The sequence below is a fragment of the Macaca nemestrina genome, chromosome 6, assembly GCF_043159975.1.
Source record: "Macaca nemestrina isolate mMacNem1 chromosome 6, mMacNem.hap1, whole genome shotgun sequence".
Lineage (NCBI taxonomy): Eukaryota > Metazoa > Chordata > Mammalia > Primates > Cercopithecidae > Macaca > Macaca nemestrina.
The window spans coordinates 16,165,525-16,188,976 of NC_092130.1; positions in this window are offsets into that span (position 1 = coordinate 16,165,525).

Consider the following 23,452-nt stretch of genomic DNA (forward strand, 5'->3'; position numbering starts at 1 on the left):
TTTCCTTACTGACAGAGGAAATGAATGAGGTCCGGAAACTTTTTTTCTAAGCTTCAGTGGTATTTAACGGCATTCCCTTCACCTTCTCAGGCTTTGTGGTTGTGAACAGCATCAGAAATTGATGATCTTTTCTTTAAAGATAAAAATTGCTTTAAAAATCTCCTCCAAACTGTAAAAAAGTAGAGAACATTTAAGGTTTTGAGCTATCATAGAAATAGCAAACATTGTTATCATACTCACTTTGAATGAAAGAAATATTTTTCATCCTATTGTTGACGATTCCTGCATTATTTAGTGGTAATTTTGGGGAGCCATATATCCAGAATAGTTAGATTGAAGGAAATTGATTTTCATACTTTGTATGCTTTAGTTTCTCTCTGGGGAATATAAAGAGCTTAATCCAGTGTTTTACACTTAAAAATTACTCTGTTGGCCTGGGCACAGTGGTTCACACATGTAATCCTAGCACTTTGGGAGGGCAAGGCGGGTGGATCACTTGAGGTCAGGAGTTAAAGACCAGCCTGGCCAACACAGTGAAACCCCGTCTCTACTAAAAATACAAAAATTAGCTGGACGTGGTGGCAGGTGCCTGTAATCCCAGCTACTCGTGGGGCTGAGGCAGGAGAATTGCTTGAACCTGGGAGGCGGACATTGCAGTGAGCTGAGATCATGCCACTGCACTGCAGCCTGGGAGATAGAATGACAGAAAGCCTCAAAAAAAAAAAAAAAATTACTCGTTAATGTTAGCAATGATTACTGTTACTGTCATGATGACTTTTCTGCTATGATAGCATTGCTTCAATTAGTAATTTATTGAGCACTATTATGCACAACAGTGTGAAGAATATGAGAGTTACTCATGCTCAGATACTGGCTTTGCCTAAAGAAATTAGTGGCCAATAATGAAAATAAGTACAATGAAAAATTTATAAAAGCAATGAGTATACTAAGAGGGACAAAGATAAAGCCCTTTGGAAGTTTAGAAGCCTGAGAAATAAATGCTTCCAGATGAAATCATGGAAGACTTCCTGGGCGAAGTGGCATTTATACAGGCTTTTTGGATGTTAAGTACAATTTCACAAGTAAATAACTAGGGAAGGGAAAGTGGAGTGAGAAAAAGTGTTACAGTGAAACAAGATGTATAAATTGTACAAGGTGTGTAAATTGTATAAGAATGACAGAGTGAAAGTATTTGCCAACAGAGATCTGGCATGTATTGTCAGAGCTTTCAATTTCAGGAAAAGGAGTTAGTGGAACTTTTGGTTTATATTATATTATTTTATTTTATTTATATTTAACTTTTATTTTCACTTCGGGGTGCATGTGCACGTTTGTTATATAAGTAAATTTCATGTCGTGGGAGTTTGTTATACAGATTATTTCGTCACACAGGTAAGGCATAGTACCTGATAGGTAGTTTTTTGATCCTCACCCTCCCCAAACCCTCCACTCTCAAGTAGACTCTGGTTTCTTTGTGCCCTTTATTGTACTCAGGTGTACTCAATGTTTAACCCCCATGTATAAGTGAGAAAAAGTAGTATTTGGTTTTCTGTTCCTGTCTTAGTTCACTTAGGATAATGGCCTCCAGCTCCATCCATGTTGCTGCAAAGGACATGATCTCATTCTTTTTTATGGCTGCATAGTATTCCATGGTGTATATGTACCACATTTTCTTTATCCAAAAATGATAGATGCTGGTGAGGTTGCACAGAAAAGGAACGGTTATACACTGCTAGTAGGAATGTAAATCAGTTCAGCCATTGTAAAAAGCAGTTTAGTGATTTCTCAAAATCTTAAGACAGAGCTACCATTCAACCCAGCAATCCGTTATGGGATATATTCCCCCCAAAATATAAATCATTCTACCATAAAGAGATATGCAAGCGTATGTTTACTGCTGCACTACTCACAATAGCAAAGACATGAAATCAACCTAAATGCCCATTGACTTTTGTTTTCTTAGGTAAACAGAATCCATGAATTGTTTGGGAACAATGAAAGAATATGATTAAAATACTTTCAGAAGAATAATTTGATTATTATTCTCATGCTTTTAGAAGAGTTCAATTTGCTGTCAGCTTTCAGGCATGGGAATTTCTACTAAGATATACATATTTAATATTATTAACATTATATGCAATAATATTGTAACATATTTTATTAAATATGTAATATTATTAATGTAATATTATTAAGTTATTATACTATATTATAGTCATATATTATATGTATTTCCTATCTGCAAGGTTGGAGAATATTAAAGAAATACTCAAGAAATACCTTCCAGTAGTAGTATAAAAACAGCTTATTTTAAAGTTCAAATGTGTGTGTGTGTGTGTATGTATGTGTGTGTGTGTGTGTCTTTTTTTTCTTTCTATTTTCACAGTTTGTCAGTTCAAATATCAGGGCACTTTGTCTATGAAGAATCAGGAAACATTTAAATAGTATCTGTAAGAGAGAAATACCTTCAGAATATAAATCAACAAAAAATATTTATGTTAGCTACCTTATCTAAACATTTTACAACATTTTCTCTAAGCTTTTGAAAAATCTAATAGGAATTTAGAAAATAGTATTGTGAGGACTCGTATGTTGTTTTATTAAAGCACAAAAACCAAAATTAAGCACTAGACTGAAAGAGATCCTTGTTTCTACTACAGAGCTAAAATCTCATTCACACATTATTAAATTACCTACATCATATCTATAAAGTTGAATACCCCTGTTTTGTATGTAAACAAATGCAATTGAGAAGTGGAAAAGATATTGATTTTATGGGGCACTGATTACATTACTCAGCACCCTTTTCTAACAGTAAAATCCAGCATATTCTAAGTCCAATCAATATTAATATTGCATCATAATCACTGATCTTTTTGGTGAGTAAAGTCTTTTCATACTAATAATCTCAGCCTTTCTTGATGAATCAGTCTTAGGCTTTCCTGATGAATCAAGCCTTTTTTGGCTTGAAACTTTGCAGTAATAATCTGTAGATAACTTTAGACTGGCTTACTTCTATTAATAGTGTCGGGTGAACTTTTAAAAGTCACTCTTTGCAATAGATTGACCAAAGAGGGTAGGAAACATTTATTCAGCTCTTAAACACTTTATTTTATTACAATTTTTTTCCTCAGCTAAATAACTGATTTCAAGGAACGTAAATATTTCATATGCAAATACCTCCCAAAGTGGGCATCTTAGGTAATTTAGAGAAGCTAGAAAGAAATGTATGCTAGACGTTTTATTATATTTTAGTAAATTTCTGAAGTAATTAGGGTAGAGTATTAGCTATGAATGCACATCCTTAAAAATAGTTTTTTTTAAGTTATAGGTATTTGGAATTTATATCCATACTGTATGTAGTTATATTCCATTAAATGCTAAGATGAAAATGTGCAAAGCTTCCAGAATTTGGAGAGATTAGGTAGGGACTGTCGATTCAAGCAGAGAATTTGATCTAAATTCTAAAAGATTAAAAAGTTGGAAACTGACAGAAAGGCTAATGTTTTCATTATGATATGGTTATTCTCTGGCATGGAAGATATATATTTTGTAGATTATAAAAATACTTCAAAGAAATCTATTAAAGTAATTAGAAAAATTTCTCTGTCACTAGTGCTTTACATAAAACAAAAAATAAATCATGCATTGTTAAACATTATCTATAATTTCTCTGACATTATTTTATAGAATTTTCACCTATAAAATAAAAATTTTCAGGAAAATTTTAGAACCCTAATAACAAGTTTAATTACATATAAGTAAATTACAGCACATTAATTACTACGTAGATAAATCTGTTTATCAAATATATTGCTTAAATCAGTATCTTTTCTGAGAAATAGACAAAGAACTTAAAAGAGATAAAAATAAAGCAGGAATCCTTTCGGTATTATAAATATAAGAAGAAAAATCATCAAGTACATTTCTTGTTTCCAATTTAGCTGAAGAAAGTATCAATGATTCAATTAATAGAATAAATTAACCCAACAGACAATGGTCAGCAGTAGGATTGTGGGCATTTCTAGGCTTTTTTTTTAAAAAAAAAGACATTGATACCAGAAAGATAGGATTTCAGAAGCTCTCTGAAAGCCCCATACCTTGAAAAATACCTTACTTTAACCTGACAGTCTGAAATTCTACCCTGTGAGATTGGTTTCTTCTGGGTCTTTGAACACAAAGTTTCCATTAAAATTACAATATAACTTACAGAAAAAGTCATACTAAATGACTACATGTTATGACTCTATTAGCATAGTTTGAGGTAAAGGAGATTTCTATTAAAGAATTAAAAAGATGAAACGATTTTGGGCCCTGACAATGAAATTAAGACTATTTGAAAGGCTAACATAAGTATAATGAGGGGAACCAAGGAGATCTTGTGGGTAGAAATGCTGTTGTGTTTGTTGGGAGACATAATAAAGTCAAATGTCTTCAGAGGCTATTACAATAATAATGTTTGATTTACAAGGGTATATGACCATAAGGAATGGTTGCATGGTGCTGGAGAATGCCTCCTGAACATCAAAGCATTAAAAATAGTTTCCTTAAATACTATGCTCATCAAACACAGTAAGTCAGGGCTGGATTTGTCCAAAAAAAACAAGAACCCTTGCCCGGGTATTATCCTCAAACTTAATGTTCAAAGCAGCAGAGATTTAAATGATGTGAAAATTAAAATCCTTCTTCAATTCTGAGATATCATCCAAGTCCTCTGGAAATATTTTGGGGACTGGCAGAATGGTGTAGTACTAAAAGGTTCCAGCACCATAAGCTCTTACACAGTTGATTTACACCCTCCAAGTCATGGTCTCCTCATCTGTAAAGTGAGGATAAAAGTAGTATCCAAATGAAGATTTAATGAGATCAATTATACAGAGCCTAATACAGAGTACCCACTCAAAAATTATCAAAAATTAGCTACTGCCGCTTTATAGTTCTTGAAAAATTATATGAATATGTTTCAGATGACCTGTTAATTCTGGAGAATCAGAACTTGACACAGACTTTTAAAAACTCATTTCATTCTGAAAGTCATGCATTGTTAAAGCATCTAATCTATAGTGAAATTCATTAGGAAGACAGTACATGGCAGGTCATCCAGGGTATTGATGCTAAGTATAATACAAGCCATCTCCTGAGCTCAAGAGGTCCTTGAGTAGAGAGATTGATGATTCTCAAAGCTTCCTTCCTGCAGGCCAGTAGCTAGTTAGGTTGTGCTCACCTGGTACTTGTTTCTTCAATATTTCCTTTCAACAAGTAGAATGCTCTGTTTTATTTTAAAAATGAAAATCCAGTATAATATACAGTATGTGTGGAAGTACAATCTCATAGAAAAAAATTATTCCCAAATTATGAATCAGTAATTGTGTGCATGTTCATGTTTTGTTAAGTGAAGTAAACCAGACATGGATGGACAAACTTTACGTGTTCTCACTTATCTGTGAGAGTTAAAATTAAAACAATTGAACTCATGGAGACAGAGAATAGAATGATGGATATCAGAGGCTGAGAAGGGTAGTAGGGGTGTGAAGGGAAAGTGGGGATGGTTAATGAGTAAAAAAAAAAAAAAATAGAAAGCATGAATAAGATCTAGTACTTGATAGCACAGCAGGGTGATTATAGTCAATAATAATTTAATTACACATTTTAAAATAACTAAAAGTGTATAATTGGAGGGTTTGTAATGCAAAAGATAAATGCTTGAGTTGATAGCCCATTTACCCTGATGTGAATTTTACACATTGTATGCCTGTATCACAATATCCTATATAATCCCATAAATATATAAACCTACTATGTACCCACAAAAAAAGTTAAAAAGTAATGGGTTTATTTATTTATTCTACCATATACCATCAGTATATGCATGTGTGATCACTGTAATTCAGTGTAATTAGTATATGTATATGTAATCATTGCAATTCAGTGATGTAAATAAAAATAATTTCTTAGGACCTGACCCATTTTTCCAGAAACAAAACTTCTAGATAAAAGTTTTTAATGTTTATTTGTAGTATAATTGATTTCACAATCTTCTACAAGGCTTAGGGTTCACAGAATCAGCTTTCCTTTGTGTTCCCATTGTCGGGTGGAATGAGATCCACAAGCTTCAGAAGAAATCATATCTCAGAGGATTTGCAAGAATATGTAAAGCTTTAATTTTTTTCAGATATAAGATGTAATATGTTAAAGTTTGCATTAGATTTAAATTGGGTCAGCTTACCTTTTGATTAAATAGAGGAACTTTCTGAAAGAGAGTCTTGTTGGGACAGTTTTTCTCTATTAAAATTTATTCACTCATTCACTCATTGATTTACTCAACAAATATTTATATAACTGCTCTAAGGCAGACCTTACTCAACATAGGGACTGGGAATTTGTAAACAATATATAGCCTCAATCCTCAGAGTCTAGCCAATTGAGAATATCTGAGGAAAAAAAGGTGCACAATTTTAATTGCTTGATACGTACTCTCAGACAGATGTACAGATTGAAACCACATAGATAAAAAAGATGTCCCATTGAGGTGATGCCTGAACTGAATCTTAAAGGATGACTGTAGTGTGCAAGTTAAATGTTAGTAGCACTGTTTTAAAAACAATAAAAAGGAGGACCAGTGCAGTGGCTCATGCCTATAATCCCAGCACTTTGGGAGGCCAAGGTGGGTGGATCACTTGAGGTCAGGAGATAGAGACCAAACAGGGCGAAATCCCGTCTCTACTAAAAATACAAAATTAACTGGGCATGGTGTGCTTCTGTAATCCCAGCTACTCGGAAGGCTGAGGCAGGAGAATTGCTTGAACCTGAGAGGTGGAGGTTGTGGTGAGCCAAGATCGCACCACTGCGCTCCAGCCTACATGACACAGTGATACTTCGTCTCAAAAAATAAATAAATAAACAAGAAATAAAAACAAAAACAACAAAAAAGGAAAGAAATAAAAAGCCCAGCTCTGTGCCATTCAGACACACAAAAGGATTCTGTTCCTGCTTTGAGGTTACATGTGGCCATGATGGACCTGCTTTGGTCAGTGAAATGTAAATGAGGTTGATGTGTGTGTACCACTTCCAGACAATGAGTTTAGGAACCAGTGAGTGATTCATTATATACTCACACTATTGATGACACTGTAGGAACACAGATTTGAATATAGTTCCTTCTGCCTGGGCACCTGAGAGGATATGATAACTAGAAACACCGACTGGTCAAGTTGAATATGTAACACTTGTGTTAAGCTACTGTGATTTATGGAAATGCCAGGGGGTAGGTTTGGGAGGTGAGATGTTGGTATTTGAGGCAGAGGTTAAAGTATGTTCAAAAGAGGAACTTGGTAATGGGGAATATGTTGAAGTGTAGCAGGAGAAGATGCTGGATATGTTGGTGAGGGCAAGATCATAAAGAACATTTTATGCCTTACCGAAGAGTCTTGAACTGTTGACATATTTAAGCAGGGGAGTGGCATAATCCATTTTACATTTTTTAGCAAAGTGATTCTGGCAACACAGCAGGAGGTGAATTGAAAGGACAAGCTGTGAGTCAAAGATGCTGTTACAATCCAAGTAAAAATGATGATCTTTTGAACTAAGATGTGAAGACAATAAGAAGGGATGGATGAAATAGACAAGATGGTGTGATTGACTGTAAGCATGGAGCGAGTCTAGAAAATAAAGATACCTAGTATGAATTTCAGGTTTCTGGATTAGGTGATTGGGCGAAAAAAAGCATTTCTCTTCACAGGTGTTGTGAATAGAACAAGAGAACTAGTTTATAGGAAAAGAAGGTGAGTTTAAATGTGTATTTGAGAAGACTGTAGGCATCCAGGGAAGATAAAGTGGATGGATATACAGATCTGCTACTCAGAATATGGGCTAAAGGTAGGTAACATTTGGGAATCTATTGATTGAAAGTGATCATTAGAACTGTGGACAAAAATGACATCTTCCAGCAAGGAGGGGAACAGTTGTTCAAGGGTGGAAATCTGGGGTCAGTAGATCAGCAATTTTGGGGGGGGTTTGGGAGCAGAAGTTGGATGTGACAATGAATTAAAACATCTGTGTTTGATGTTTGATTGGTTTTAGCCAAATAAACCCTTTTTTGAAACATCCATAAATGATAAAATTCTAGTTTTGAAGGCAACAGAATCACATGCAATAGAAAAGAGAAGTGAAGGAAAAATACATTTGAGTCATATTTTAAATTACATTTTCTCTTTTTGTTATTAATGAATTGTATAAAAATTTATTTTGAAACTACGTATTAGCTAACATGCTAAGTTCTAGCTGTAGATTAGTGAGGTGAATAAAATAAACATGGTTATCATCTCTACTCAGTAAATATCTAGGTGGGTGCATTATGGGTAGAAAAGAGACGATAAAGTCACAGATCCTACAACTAAATAGACATAATATCGGTAGTATTCTAGGGAAGTCATCTCAAGGAGACTCACAAATTTTATCTATGATTCAGGTGTGTTCTCTGTTCTACTCTTGAGTCCGCCCTTTTATGCTTGGTAGTACCTTGGAATAGGGAGAGCCATCCCACAAATAGGCTACTCTACACAGCCTGCTTGGGATGTTCCAATACCAAACTAACACAGGTTGTCAAGGAAGTAAGTTTTTGCCATTATGCATGTGCATTAGGCTTTCGAGTCATTGCAGTGGGTTGAGTAAGTACAACAATGCACGTATACAACTAAATTGCTTGTTTTCAGTGCTGACTTTGACCAATCACCAAGAGAAATTTTTCTATGACAAAAACACTTTTTGTTCTCAAATCTACTTATTATTACATGTGCATTATTAAAATTCTGTTCTTTGTAAACTTATTTTATTGAACCTTAAGTGCTACAATTCCCTCCCAAACCAAACTCTTCCACAAATCTCTCTCCAAAGTAGAGCTAGCTAAAAGGACAGGAGTTACTAAGAATTTAATCGCAAGTGCTTATTTGCTGTTTTATTATCAGTTAATAGTATGACTTAAAAGTGGAGCCCAGATACCAAGAGAACCTGGGGTGATACATGCACTGTTTGGCCTTTACTTAAAACAACACTATTTGATAAAAGTTTTGCTGTATTTATTGAACCCCCACTTACCATTCCTGAAGATAAAAGAATGCCAAATATTCCATCACATTATATCTTCCAATAGAATATACAATTCTATAGTTTTCTTTTCTCTATATTGTAAATATTTTCAAAGATCTTCTTGATTAATGCTTATTTTTCTCCCACAGTTTTAAGCTCTTCTACTCTTTCAATAAAAAGATTTTTTTCTGCTCTGGGCTAATCATGCAAAACAGCACTTAATTAGGGGTTAGAAATATCATAGGTAGGCATGGACATATATACATTTGAAAAATCTTTATCAATTGAGTTACTTTACATAGGTTATTTCTTTGGAGAAGTTGCTAATAATTGTGGTGAACATTTTTTGAGTTTTGAACACATTCCTCATCACTCCTTGATCACAGCCTTGATTCGGGGATTTTTAGTGGGGATTACCTTGCTACTGCTCTGTATAGTCTTGAAGGCACTGCACCTCAGGATGGTATTATAGCAAAGTGCTTTCTTTATGTGCCCAATGTCAGTTGAAATATCTTCTCCCAATGCCTGACACTAGATGAAAAGGACATGTCCTGCTCATTCTTCACAACTACTTAAAAAATAGCTATATGGAGGCCAGGCACAATGGCTCACGCCTGTAATCCCAGCAGTTTGGGAGGCCGAGGCAGGTGGATCACACGGTCAGGAGTTTGAGACCATCTTGGCTAACACGGTGAAATCCCGTCTCTACTAAAAAACAAAAATGAAAAAATTAGCCAGGCGTGGTGGCATATGCCCGTAGTCCCAGCTACTAGGGAGGATGAGGCAGGAGAATGGTGTGAACTTGGGAGGCAGAGCTTGCAGTGAGCTGAGATTGCGCCACTGCACTCCAGCCTGGGAGACAGAGCAAGACTCCATCTCAAAAACAAAACAAAATAAAATAGCTTTATTGATACATGATTTACTTACCATAAAATGCATCTTTAAGTGTACAAATCAGTGTTTTTTAGTAGTATCATAGAGTTTTGCAACCATCATCACTATCTAACTTTAGAATATATTCATCTTGTCTAAAAAACCCACCTCACAAACCCATTCATGAGTTGGCACTTCCCATTCCCTCCTTCCCCCTGGTCCCCGGCCATCACTAATTTGCTTTCTGTCACTATGCATTTCCTATTATGGACATTTCATGCTATCTATGATGTTTTGTGACTGACTTCTTTCACTTAACACAATGCCTTCAAGGTTCATTCATTTTACGTGTGTCATTATTGTATTCCTTTCATTCATGAACAGCATTCTACTCTATGGATATACTATATTTTGTTGATCTATTCATCACTTGATGGACATTTAGATTATTTTTACATTTTGGATATAATGAATAATACTGTTATAACATTTCATTTATGTATACGTTTTTTTGTGTGGACATATGTTTTCATTTCTCATTGTCATATACTGAAGAATGGAATTCCTGGATTATATAACTCTATGCTTAAAACTTTGAGGAACAGCCACACTGTTTTCCAAAGTAGATGCACCACTTCACAGTCGAACCAGCAATGTATGAGGGTTCCAGTTTCTCCACAAAGTTGCCAATGCCTTTTATCTTTCTTATTATAGTTATCCTGGTGAGTAGAAAGAAGTATCTCATTGAGGTTTTGACTTGCATTTCCTTGATGGCTAGTAATTAGCATATTTTCATTTATTTAATGGCTATTTGCATATCTTCTCTGGGAAAATGTCTATTCAAATCATTCACCTTTTTAAAAATGGGGTTGTCTTTTAATTGGAAGTATTCTTTACATATTCTGAATACAGGTCCCCAATAAAATATACGATTTTATACCACTGCATAGGTTATCTTTTAACTTTCTTAATGTTGAAACAAAAAAAGCCCATCATTTTTCTTTTCTTTTTTGCTTATACTTTTAGTGTCATATCTGAGAAGCATGGCCTCTGTGGTCATGGAGGCTTATTCCTATGTTTTCTTGTGTCTGTGTAAGGCAGGAGTCCAGTTTTCTTCTTTTGTATGGAAATATTTCTCCCTTTAATTCTGTCAGATTTTTTGCTTTAATTTGAATCTCTGTTGTTAGGTGCACATAAATTTATAATTGTTAGTCTTTTTAATGCATTTTTTATCACTATAAAATGTCATTTTTTGTCTCTAGTAGCAATATTTGCTTTAGTCTATTTTGTCTAATATTAGTATAGTCATTCCAGTTCTCTTTTGCTTATTATTCGCATAAAATATTGTTCCCCATCTTTTTACTTTCAATGTATTTGTGACTTCGATTGTAAAATGTGTCTTTTGTGGAAAGCATGTAATTTCATTATGTTTTGTTGTTGTTATATGTTTTTATGCTCTCTGCCTTTTGATTGGAGTATGTAACTATAGCGCTTAATGTTATGACTGATATGGTAGAACTTATATTTACCTTTTTCTAGTGGATTTCTAAATGCCATGTCTTTTTTGTTTATCTGTTTCTCCACATTGCCTTCTTTTGTGTGAAATATATTTTAGTGTACTGTTTTAATTATTTTTTAATTTATTATACTGTGTTTTTAAAGTTATCTTCTACTTAGTGTTTGCTCTGAGAATTAAAGGTAATGTCTTAACATAAAAAATCTTGTTTGGATTGACACCAACTAAATTCCAATAGTAAACAAAACTCTGCTCCAAAATATCTGCTGTTCCTTCGTGCTATTATTATACAAATTAATATTGATATATTTTAAATGTTGACAGTTTTATTGATATAATTTTATGCTATTATATTCTAGATAAGAGAAGAAAAGTTACAGACAAATACATTTATACTGGTTTGATGTTATTACTATGCAATGGCCTTTCCTACATTTTAAAATGTTTATAGATTTAAGTTGCTGTCTAGTGTTATTTCATTTTAGCCTATAGGATTCTCTTTCATATTTCTTGTACAGCAGACCTGCCAGTGGCAGTGTTTCTTATTTATTTTTAAAGACACTGTCTTACTTTGTCATCCACGCTGGAGTGCAGTGGCACTATCACGACTTGAACTCCTGGGCACAAACAAGTGTCCCACCCCAGCCTCCAGAGTGTGTGTCATCACACCTCCAATTTTTTTATTTTTTATTTTTTTTGTAGAGTCAAGGTTTCATTATGTTATTTAGGCTGGTCTTGAACTCCTGGCTTCAAGTGATCCTCCCGCCTTAGCCTTCCAAAGTGCTTGGATTACAGGCATGAGCCACTGTGCCTGGCCAGTATTTTTTTTTTTATTTTAATCTTGTAGAATGTTAATTCTTTCTTCATTCTGTAAATAGAGTTTTGCTGAAAATAGAATTCTTGTTTAACATTATTTTTCTTTCAGCACTTTGAATATGTCATCCCACTGCCTTTTGGTCTCCATTTATTAAATGATAAATTAAATCTTAATCTTCCTGAGAATCCCTTGAATGTAATGGGTCACTTTCATTTTGTTTTCAAGATTCTCTCTTTGTCTTTTACATTCAGTAGTTTGATTTGGTGTACCTAAATGTGGATCTCTTTGAATTTATCCTACTTGAAGTTTGGTGAGGTTTTTGGATATGTAGATTAATCTTTTTTATTCAGTTTGGGAAGCTTCAGTGAATTATTTCCTCAAATATTTTTCTGATCCTTGCTCTCCTCTCTTTCTGGGATTTCTGTTATGTATATGTTGGTATGTCTGATAGTGTTCCATAAGTCACTGAGGATCTATTCACTTTTCTTTATTATTTTCTAGTCCCATTCCTCATATTGGATAATTTCAATTGACCTAACTTTGATTTGGTGATTCTTCTGTTGCTAAAGTCTTGTGTTAAGACTCTCTAGTAAATGTTTTATTTTATTTATTATACTTTTGAATTATATAATTCTCATTTTTAAAAGTATTGTATATGTTTTTGTTTGTTTGTTTGTTTGTTTTTGAGATGCAGTTTCACTCTTGTCGCCCAGGCTGGAGTGCAGTGGCGTGATCTCAGCTCACTGCAACTTCCGCCTCCTGGGTTCAAGCGATTTTCCTCCCTCAGCCTCCTGAGTAGCTGGGATTATAGGTCCCTACCACCACGCCAGGCTATTTTTTTTAAATATTTTTAGTAGAGACGAGGTTTCACAATGTTGGCCAGGCTGGTCTTCAACTCCTGACCTCAGGTGATCCGCCCACCTCAGCCTCCCAAAGTGCTAGGATTACAGGCATGAGCCACCGCGCCCAGCCTTTTTATTTCATTTTAATATTCTTCATTTGGTGAAATAACATTGCCATACCTTATTTACTTATATATGGTTTTCTTTAGTTCTTTGCATATATTTATAATGATTATTTAAAGTTTTCGTGTATTAAATTCACTATCTGGACTTTCACAGGGATAGTTTCTGTTGACCTCCCTGTATTTAGATTGTATGTTCCTCTTTCTTTGATGATATTTTGTTAAAAACTGGGCATTTTAAATATTCATGTTTCAACTCCAAGGGCTTATTGTTGTTGCTGCTGCTACTGCTTAGTTGTTTTGTGACTTTTATTATGTAGTTTTGTAATGTTTGTATTCATGTGTGGCCACTGAAGTCTGATCAGGTAGGTTTGTGGTCAGCTAGTAATTAGACAGAGATTTCTTTAAATGCTTGAACCAACTGTCTCCCATCATTTGCTGAGGAGCTCTGTGTATGTAGATTGAATCACACTTTCAATGCTCCAGTAGTTTACGACTCTATCTTAGCCTTTGTCTTCCGTTTATGCAGAATTCAAGATCAGTAAGTGGTGTAATATTAAGGTCTTAAGAGGTCTTGCCTGAGCACACACTCAGCTGTGCATATGTGTCTGGTGTTCTATATCACAGCCCCCCTCCCCAAAATGGAGATTTCCAAAGTCCTTTATGAACATCTTACTTCTTAGAGTTTTATTTTATGTATTTTGGATGACCTTGTATTTATCCAAACTTGTATCACAACCTCAGGCAGTTGCAATGTTAAGCAATTGCTACTAATTGTTTTTTAGTGATGCTCTGGAGTTGGGATTTTCTCACTGTTAGGTCAAATAAAGACAAGTCCTTTGAATGAGGTTTTCAATGAAATTACTTCCAGAAAGAGCAAAGGATTGTTAATACTTGAGATCAGATTTTGGGGGGGTGACTCCAAAGCCATTCTGTTAGCTCCAGTGGCTTCTAGACTACTTTTTTTTTTTTTTTTTTTTAAACAGCTACTTTGGTTGCAAGGCTGCCAGTTTTCGAAGCTACCACAGAGCTATGGCAAGAATTATGTGAATAGAGTTAGTTAAAATGCCAAGAGTTTATGGTTCTTACCACATTCAGTCATTATTTTTTCTTGAGTAAATGCTCTTCAGGTTGTTTGAAGCCTTTGATTAATTTCCGGAGTTCTGAAAAAGTTCGTTTTGAAAAAATTTGCAAGTGTTCTCATGGTTTTTAAGGAGGAGTTAATTTTTGAAGGTCCTGCAGCCCAGAATTGCTTTGTTCCCTGTGACCACTACTGATAAGAAATGGAGAATGCTATTCCATCATTCGGAAAATGATAGAATATTGTGCTCTCTGTCTAACCTCAGTCTGGATCTTTTAATTTGTATGGGAATCTGCCTCTTTCTTCTTTTCCTTGTGCTCTGACTCAGGTTTTAAGATATATAGGAAAGAAGCCAACTTTTTTACGATAGGCTTGCTTTTTACCTTAACATATTTGTAACAGTGATTTGTTTAGAATGACCACTTAAAAAAAGTTATTAGAAAATTCAAGCCTTCATGACACACTAAAACAAACATTTACTGATAGAGAACTTTAGTCCAACTTATCTCCCTGCAGGGAAATTCTCTCATTCTCATATATAATAGCAAAGTATATTAAATTATAGACAAATGTTATTGTTCATTATTATAATCTATAAAACTAAGAAACAATATAAATTTCATAATTGAGGAGATGATTGCAATAAATAACACATTCTCTGAAACTGTGATATATTCCCTTAGCAGTAATTCATCCTTTATGGTTATTGGAGTATAGTGTAGTAAGCTAAGCTTATATAACTCATTTTTCTGGAAGCACTTATTTTCAGATCACTTTGCCTGATATAACAACAAGCTAATTTAAAACTCCAAAAGCTTATGCTGAAGAATATCATAATATGCCCAGTGGTTTTATTTCTCACTGTTCATTTCACTAGACTTATTGATGTCAGGACATGCTCTTAATCAACCTAGTAACAAATTTTAAAGTGGATTTGTCTTTCTTCAGATTTTACCTGATGTCATGTATCCTTGACAATAAAAATAGCCAATTTATGGTATAAAATTGGCTTAACGAGTTGAATAGGTTTAGGCTTGAATCTGAGCTTCATGGTGATACATTTGTAGTAACTAAATTATTAATAGAAGCATCCTGATTATTACCACTTTTTGAATTTTGTGTCCTCATGTCTAGAATGGCTCCATACATGATGGTTGAGATGGCTAAATAGTATAGACATAGCAACTAATGTATAGGTGCTTAACATGAATATTTTTCCTTCTTTAACTAGGATATATGATTCTAGGAAAGGTAAATATAAAAGAAAAAAGAGACTTAATTTGATAGACAATCCCTTGGTTGAAAGTAGGACTTGAAATAAATTACATTTAAAACTATATTTGGAATGAATAATATCCAAAGACTACTTGTCCCTAATTTCCAACAAATTATTCGGCCAGTAAGTTATTTGTTCATGTATTTATTCAACAACAAATATCTGGTGAGTTTTCATTAAGTGCCAGGAATTAAGGTGTCTTAGTCCATTAGGATTGCTACAACAATTGCACCATAAACTGGGTAACTAAAAGAAGTTATTTCTCGCAGTCTGGAGGCTTGGACAACCAAGATCAATGCTCCAGAAGATTGTGGAGGGCCTGCTTCCTGGTTCATAGACAGCTATCATTGCTGTGTGTACTCACATGGTGGAAAGAAGGTATAGAGAGCTTTCTGGGGTCCCATTTATGAGGCCACTAATTCAATTCCTGAGGACTCCATCTTCATGACCTAGTTATTTCCAAAGTCCCCACCTCCTAATATCACATTGTGAATGATTTAAACATATGAATTTGGGGGAGACACAAACATTCAGTCCATTGCATGAGGATACAGCTGTAAAGAAAAAGGGATGGTTGCTGCTCTCAAGAAGCTTCATTCAACTGGGGGCACCTGAAATAGCAGGGAACACCAGAAACACCCCCCAAATTTTTACATGTTAAAATAATTATAAATTATTGTGAGTATGTAAAAGACACACAAAGAATGATAAAAATAACTGTTGGAGGGTGCTTCATGGAGTGTGTCCACAGAAGGCCTTATAAAGAGGTGATATTTGAGTCAACGCCTGAAAATGGAAAGTGGTAGTCAAGTCAAACACTGAGGAAGCAAATTCCAGACATAAGTAAAAGGGATTGCAAAGTCTTAACAAGTGGGTAAAAAATCTTTGCTTATTCAAGAGACAGAAAAGAAATCAGAGGCATTAGAGCATGACAAACAATTGAGTAAGTGCTATAAAAAATTTAATTTTGGACAGGAGCCAGATTAGGCAGGGTCTTGCAACCAAAGGAATTTGGATTTTGTCCTAAGTGCAGTAGGAAATCAGGGTGTAACTTGATCTGATTCATGTTTTATAAAGATGATTTGGGCTGCTCTGTTGAAAATGGATTGGAAAAGGCCAAATATGCATACTTAGGGACATAACCACTTACCCCACATGGTGCCTTAAGAGCCCTGTGAGAAATGGAAAAAGAGAGAGTTTGGCCAAGTTCCTGTCATATGGTGGCACAGAAGCTTGTGACCTAATATGAGCCCCCCAAGGGTCTTTGATCACCAGATGGTGGAGAAACCACCTTTCCTCCCCATGCCGCCTGTTTGGTCTCTGCACAGCAGCTGCCCAGATCCTGTAACAGCATGTGAGGCTGCACAAAGGATGGGACCTAGATAGAAATGCCAGTTTGCCATACTGTAGGGACAGCAACCTAAATGCAATCATTTTCATAAACAAGATATAGTTGCATATTCAGTATTTGAGATAGTCCAAATGTAAGTATGGTATGATATACCCAGTGTGTAGGAACAACTAATTTTAACTACCTTGCATACATTTGGTATGTGAATAGTATCAATTGCTAGGTCAGACTTCTTTTTCTCATTTATACCTGGGACATTCAGTTGGTGCCAGGTTTCTTGTGTACAAGGGTGTCATCTGTGAAGTCTTGTAACTCCTTGATGTCTGTTGATCACCAAAAATTGAACCAGTTGATCAATTACGATAATCTTTTACCTCCCTGTAGCATTATTTAATTAACACACTATAGGATTTCAAAGCTTGAGTTTTGTTGTCACATTATACTTCCACAGGAATTGTAACAAATTAGGAAGCAAGAAGTGGAATGAATTTAGCCATTAAGATGCAAGATATCGACATGGTGAGTTAACCTGAGTGAATAACTATAGCAAAATAATTAGTGCAGGACTTCTGTTTTGCATTTATCATTTTGAAGGATAACAATAGAAAACAACAAGGACAACATTAAGGAAAACAAATGGAAAAAAATGACAATTCAATTACAGGGAAAGTTACATTTTATTACATGGATTAAGACTATATAAATAAGTGATTCTAGTTTTATTTTGCTATAAAGAAAGAGCATAGAACTGTTGATCCTGCCAAAACCTACCCATTTATTTAATGGTTGCCAAATACAACCCTTGATTTTCTGTTAGAGATTTGACAGTTACTGTTTTGCCAAGGTTGTTTGAGAACACTTGATGTCTTTCCCATATGTTGTTAGAAGGCAACCCTAGAACACATGATATAAGAGCCAGGCTGGAAATAGAATTCTTTGTGGAATGTGATTTTTTTTTCACTTGTTCATAATGTCTTTATGTAATCACCATTAATCTCTGTACCTTTGCTCTTCCTATAGTGATGGGGAGAATGGTGCAAAATTGAAATGCCAGGGTAGCATTTGCAGATAAACTTACAATCCACCTTTCTCTCTAAAAACAAACAAACAAACAAACAAAAATCATAAAAATATAGCACTTTGAGAGCTCTAGGATTGAGAAATGGTCTCAATTCATTTCCTGAAGGATTTTTAGATCATACCGTTGATGAACCACAAAGCTGTCATAATGTAGACTAGCTCTCTCCAGAGGGAGTGAGTCTAACTAAACAGCATGAACAATTCGACCTCCTTCTGTTGTGGATCATCTTTTCTGATCCGGGTAAAGTTGTTGGTGTTGGGGTGAGTGATTGCTCATATTCCCCTGTACTTCATCTGGCTTTGCTTACGGAAGCTTTTACTGTTATTAATATTTAACATTGAATGAAGGCTAACAGTGCTCTAGGTGATGAATACAACATTGAACTAATTCTGGTCTTTATCCAACTGGATAATTTCCAATGATACAACCAGGAAATAGAACATGCTTTATATAAATACAGGGAAAAAGTAGGACAATGTTGGGAGAAAAACAAGTAGTATTAACACTCATTTGTTTTCTGACAAATTCCTGATGAACTCTCTCTGTCCCTTAAAATTTTTTCTAAGGAAATTTTTCTAATTAATTTGTTAGTTAATTTTCTGGTTAATTTTCTAAAGAAAATAATATCTTCCAATTCTGGTTGCTCTTCCCAGCTGTTTGCACTTAAACATTTATTTTGGAGTTACTAAGAATAATATGTTCTGAAGGTGGTAAAGTTATTATAAGTTTGATGAATTACTCAAATTTAACCTTATGAATAATTATTATTTGTTTCATTGGATAAACATTCAGAAAATGACCATTATATCCTTAAAATTTTTGTTAATAATTTTGTACCAATCAAATTCATTAGAGTATATTGTTGAAAACAAAACTTAAAGAAAACAGAAGACATTATTAAAATGACATGCTATGCTGTTTTTTTTTTTTTATATTTTTCCCAGAGGCAGAAATTATTTAGCTGGCATGACTTCAAAGGATGTATATTAGTTCATCTACTTGTCCTCTAATTTGAAAAAAAGATTGATTTACATCCTGCTTTTTTCCAATTTGCTCCTCTAATTGATATAGCCCTGGATAAGAATAATCCATTAATAGCCACGAGTGTGGTATTAAAGGAAGTAGACCTGCGGAAAGCATTAAACTGAATGTATTTTATTTATTTATAATTATCCTGGAAGAAGTTGGGGGTGCCATTATAACATAATATTTTTTTAATAATGTCATATTTTATGATATTACACTCCTGATGCTTGTGAGTTTCCTTATGTGTTTTTCATTTTAGGATTTTTGTGGCAAATATTTAGAAATTCCTTAAAGTGTCTCATCTAAAACCATATTTTTCTGATGACTCTTTTCTTATTTTTCTGGTATTCTTGGAAGTTCACCTTTTTTTTCTCCTTAGTTGTGAGCCTTTAAGGAAAGAGGTTATGTCTTACTCATTTGGGGGTCTTTGTGTGTGCAGCATAATATGCACAAAGTAAAATATTTTGTTGACCTGATTTGATTTTCAGATTGAATTTTACATCGTTGTTGAGATTACTTTAGAAAATTTGATATCTAGCTTCCAATTTAGTTTGGTTTAGAAGTAAAAGGACAGAATAAGCAAGACAATTAGAAAGTAATTTGTCTAAAATTATATAGAAAATGTGTATAGAACATTTTTTGGTGAATTATGTAATCACATGGATTAAACCTTTTTCATTATACCATTTATTATTTTTCTCAATTAACAAATAACACCCAAAAGTGTAACACATTTGTTATAAAATTATTACAGAAAACACTACAATGCACAAAGTTAAAAGTAAAAATAATATGCAATTTCCTCACTCAGAGAAAACTTCTTTTGTTCTTCTACGCCTTTTGACATAATCAACATTTTATTTTTACAAACACAGGGTTATACCATGAATATAACCTTATGACAGCCTCCTTGACTAATATAAAATATATTTTCCGTGCCATTTCATATTCTTTATGGAAATATTTTTATGTCTTTATATTTAAGCAGGATTTTATCAAAACAATTGTGTAGCATTCAAGAACTGTGTTTTTTTGAATTCTCCTTTGTTAAAATTTAGTGATAAACGTCTTTGTACTTAGATCTTTGTGCATAGCCTTCACTATTAAACAATTTTAATAAGCATGCCCAAATACATGTTTTCCACTATAACTAATGATTCATAAAATCACTAAAAATAAGAATTAAATAATTATTGCATTTTAAATTTTAGAACTGATTTATAACAGTTCATAGTTATAAATCAGAAAAAAAAATGTTTACTTAAAATACTCCATTGGACTAACAGATTTAATTTTGTAAATTAATTTATCTACCACAACATGTTGGTTGCCAACTTCTATTTTAAATTTCTAGCATACACATTTGATCATTCAGCAAACATTAACCATTGCCTTCCATGTGCCAGGCACTGTTTGAGAAATAAGAACATGAGGGTCACTCTGGTTCTATGCTTAAACTGCTCACAGTTTCATGGAAATAAATGTGTTTGTGTGCTAATGAGGTAAACCTTGAGAAGGAGAGCAAAGATAAGGCTTCTACTTGCAGCAGTCTCTGCAAGTACACATCAAAATGAATTGATAGTGAAGAAATGAAATACCTAATGAAATTCATAAATGAATAATAACGAAATAATAATGTATTAAGAAAGTACTAAAGTCATGATATGTGCTAAAACCCAGCTAATTTGATAATATCTACATTACCTTTCATTTGATTAGTATTATTGCTAGACACTAATGTCTTCATGATGCTTATTATTTAACATCTTAATTTAAATATCAGTAAGTGCATAGTGATGTATACTGAGATTCTTTATAAAGAAGTAATAAAAATATTATGAATGATGATTTTATTTGCCAAAAACCATGCAACAAAATAAAAACATACTGTTACTGAGCTGGCAAATAGTGATCAATAACACTCTAAAATGTAACTCAATTCATATATTTTTAAATTTTTAATATTTTTATTTTGAATTTCTTTCTATGTTTTGGTATTCGCTGGATCCAAAAGATAATAATGATGAGTTTTAAGTTCGTGACATAAATACTGCTGTTGCCATTACACAATCATTTTGTATAATGCTTAATTTTTTCCTTGCTGTAATATGTACTTGATACACAATATAGTGATACTTAATGCTTTGTAGAATTTCATTGTTGATTTTTCTGTAATTTCATAAAGGTGCTTTAGCACTATCTATTTTTTAAATGTCTCCAAAAAGCTCTCAGTAATTAACTTAAAACATTTTTAAATTCAGGCCTCATAAGGATCACTTGAAGTTCAGAGACATTGTGATGTTCCATATCCCCAGAATCAGCAATATTTTCACTATTGTATTGACTTTTTCCAGTCATTGTTGCAGAGAGCAATGTCAGTTTTCATTTCTTGAAAACAAAGTGAGAAATTTCATGAGTGAAATACTCCAACAAATAATGTTCATGTGCTGTTGGCTGTTAAAGAGAAGAGTTACAGGGAAGAAGAAAGCCAGTCATCAGCTCCTCTTCCTACAACACATGTATCAACCAGTTCAGGTGGTTCTGTGTCCTATTAACTTGTTCAGAATAACTATTGCTTGCCTCGATGCCATGTAAGAGCTAGTCTACTAATGAGCATTTTGACATTTCTAAAGGTAAGGTTTGTTGCTTTTTTTTTTTTTTTTTTGAGGCAGAGTCTTACTCTGTAGTGCTGCGGTGTGATCATGGCTCACTGCAGCCTCAATTTTCTGGGCTCAAGCAGTTCTTCTGCCTCAGCTTCCTGAATAACTGGGACTACAGGTGTGTGCCATCCCACCTGGCTAATTTTTGTAGTTTTTTTTTTTCTTTTTTTCATAGAGATGGGGTTTCACCATGTTGCCCAGGCTGGTCTTTAACACCTGAGCTCAAGCCACATGCCCACCTTGGCCACCCAAAGTACTGAGATTACACACATAAGCCACCATGCCTGGATAAAGGTAAGTTTTTAATCCCTGGGTTTTTATTGATGAATTTAAGTAATTAACTCTAGCTATTCAGGGACTTTATAAAAAATAGATAGAAATTTTACTGGCAAAATTATAGGCCATGTGGTTGTAACCAAATCATGGCTATCTCAACCAAACTGCATTTTGGAATTCAAAGGCAAGAGTGTGAAGAAAAAATAGTACACACAATAACCTCTTGAAAGCTATTTGTTCCTTTTACAATTCATTCTATGGAGTTGTTTTCTATAAAGAGATAAAATAAGTCTGTGCTTATATTTAAAACAGGTTTAGTCTGAAAGACATTTCCTGAAGAAAAAAGGAAACCTAAGACATCATGCCAAACTGAGATCATACTGAAAACTACTGTGTAAAGATTGCCTACTATTGACATTTTGAAATATTTATTAAATTCATCTAGAACTAAAAATATTTCTACATTTTAAAGTTATTCTTTCTCTCTTTGCATTATTGTACAATAGAGAGCAATATTTTCCCTCTCTGTAACAAATAATAAGTATTATTAAAATAATCACCAAATGTATACTTTATGCTCACTATAGTTGGGGCTTTGGCTAGATACTGAAGTATTTTTTTAAAAAATGTTTAGGGTATTTAAGGCCTGAATCCCATCTATAGGATTTTTACAATCTAATTTTAGTGAAATTAGTTGAACAGAACAATGTTGATTAACAGTATAAGAGGGCTTAATACAGTTTCAAATACTTTACATGATGCATATAACAAATATTGAGACAGGAGTGATCATAAATAAAATGAAATATTCAGGAAAAAACTTTTAGAAGTCTCCAAGAAGGAACATTTCAAGGAATTGTAAAGAAGGATGTCTTCAAGAAGACTTCAAGGTGAGGATTTGTATGAGAACATAGGTAGAAAAAAGAATTTAAAATATGAATCTTAATGTGAAAACAGAATACATTAAATAATTATAAGCAAGAAAGTATTACATTTGATGTAGTGCTTGGAGAGTATTAGATTTCTTTGTCAATGTGTAAAATAAATTATGGGGAGGAAGGTGTGGTGATGTACAGATAGGATTCTATGTACCAATATGCAGTGAGGAGAATAACACAGTTAGTTAGATATGAAATAATAAGACTGATGCAGAATTTTTCTTGGCCTCTTCTCTGGACTCACTGTCCCTCTACTCTGCCTGTCATGCTCATCCCCTTTTAAGAGGGAGCATGTGAGTGAGCACAGGACCCGTGGCCAGACCAGCTGTGTCTCCTTGAGGAGATTGCAGTGGCACTCAGGTGAGGGTTCCTGTGACCTGGAAGCCACAGAGAGGGTGTCACAATGCGCGTTTAGTTCCACTGTTTGTAGATGGACAGTGGTGTGTTAGCAGCTCACTTAGCCCCTGGCCCTGTCACATGAGGTGGCTGCTCTCTGCCTGTGAGGGCAA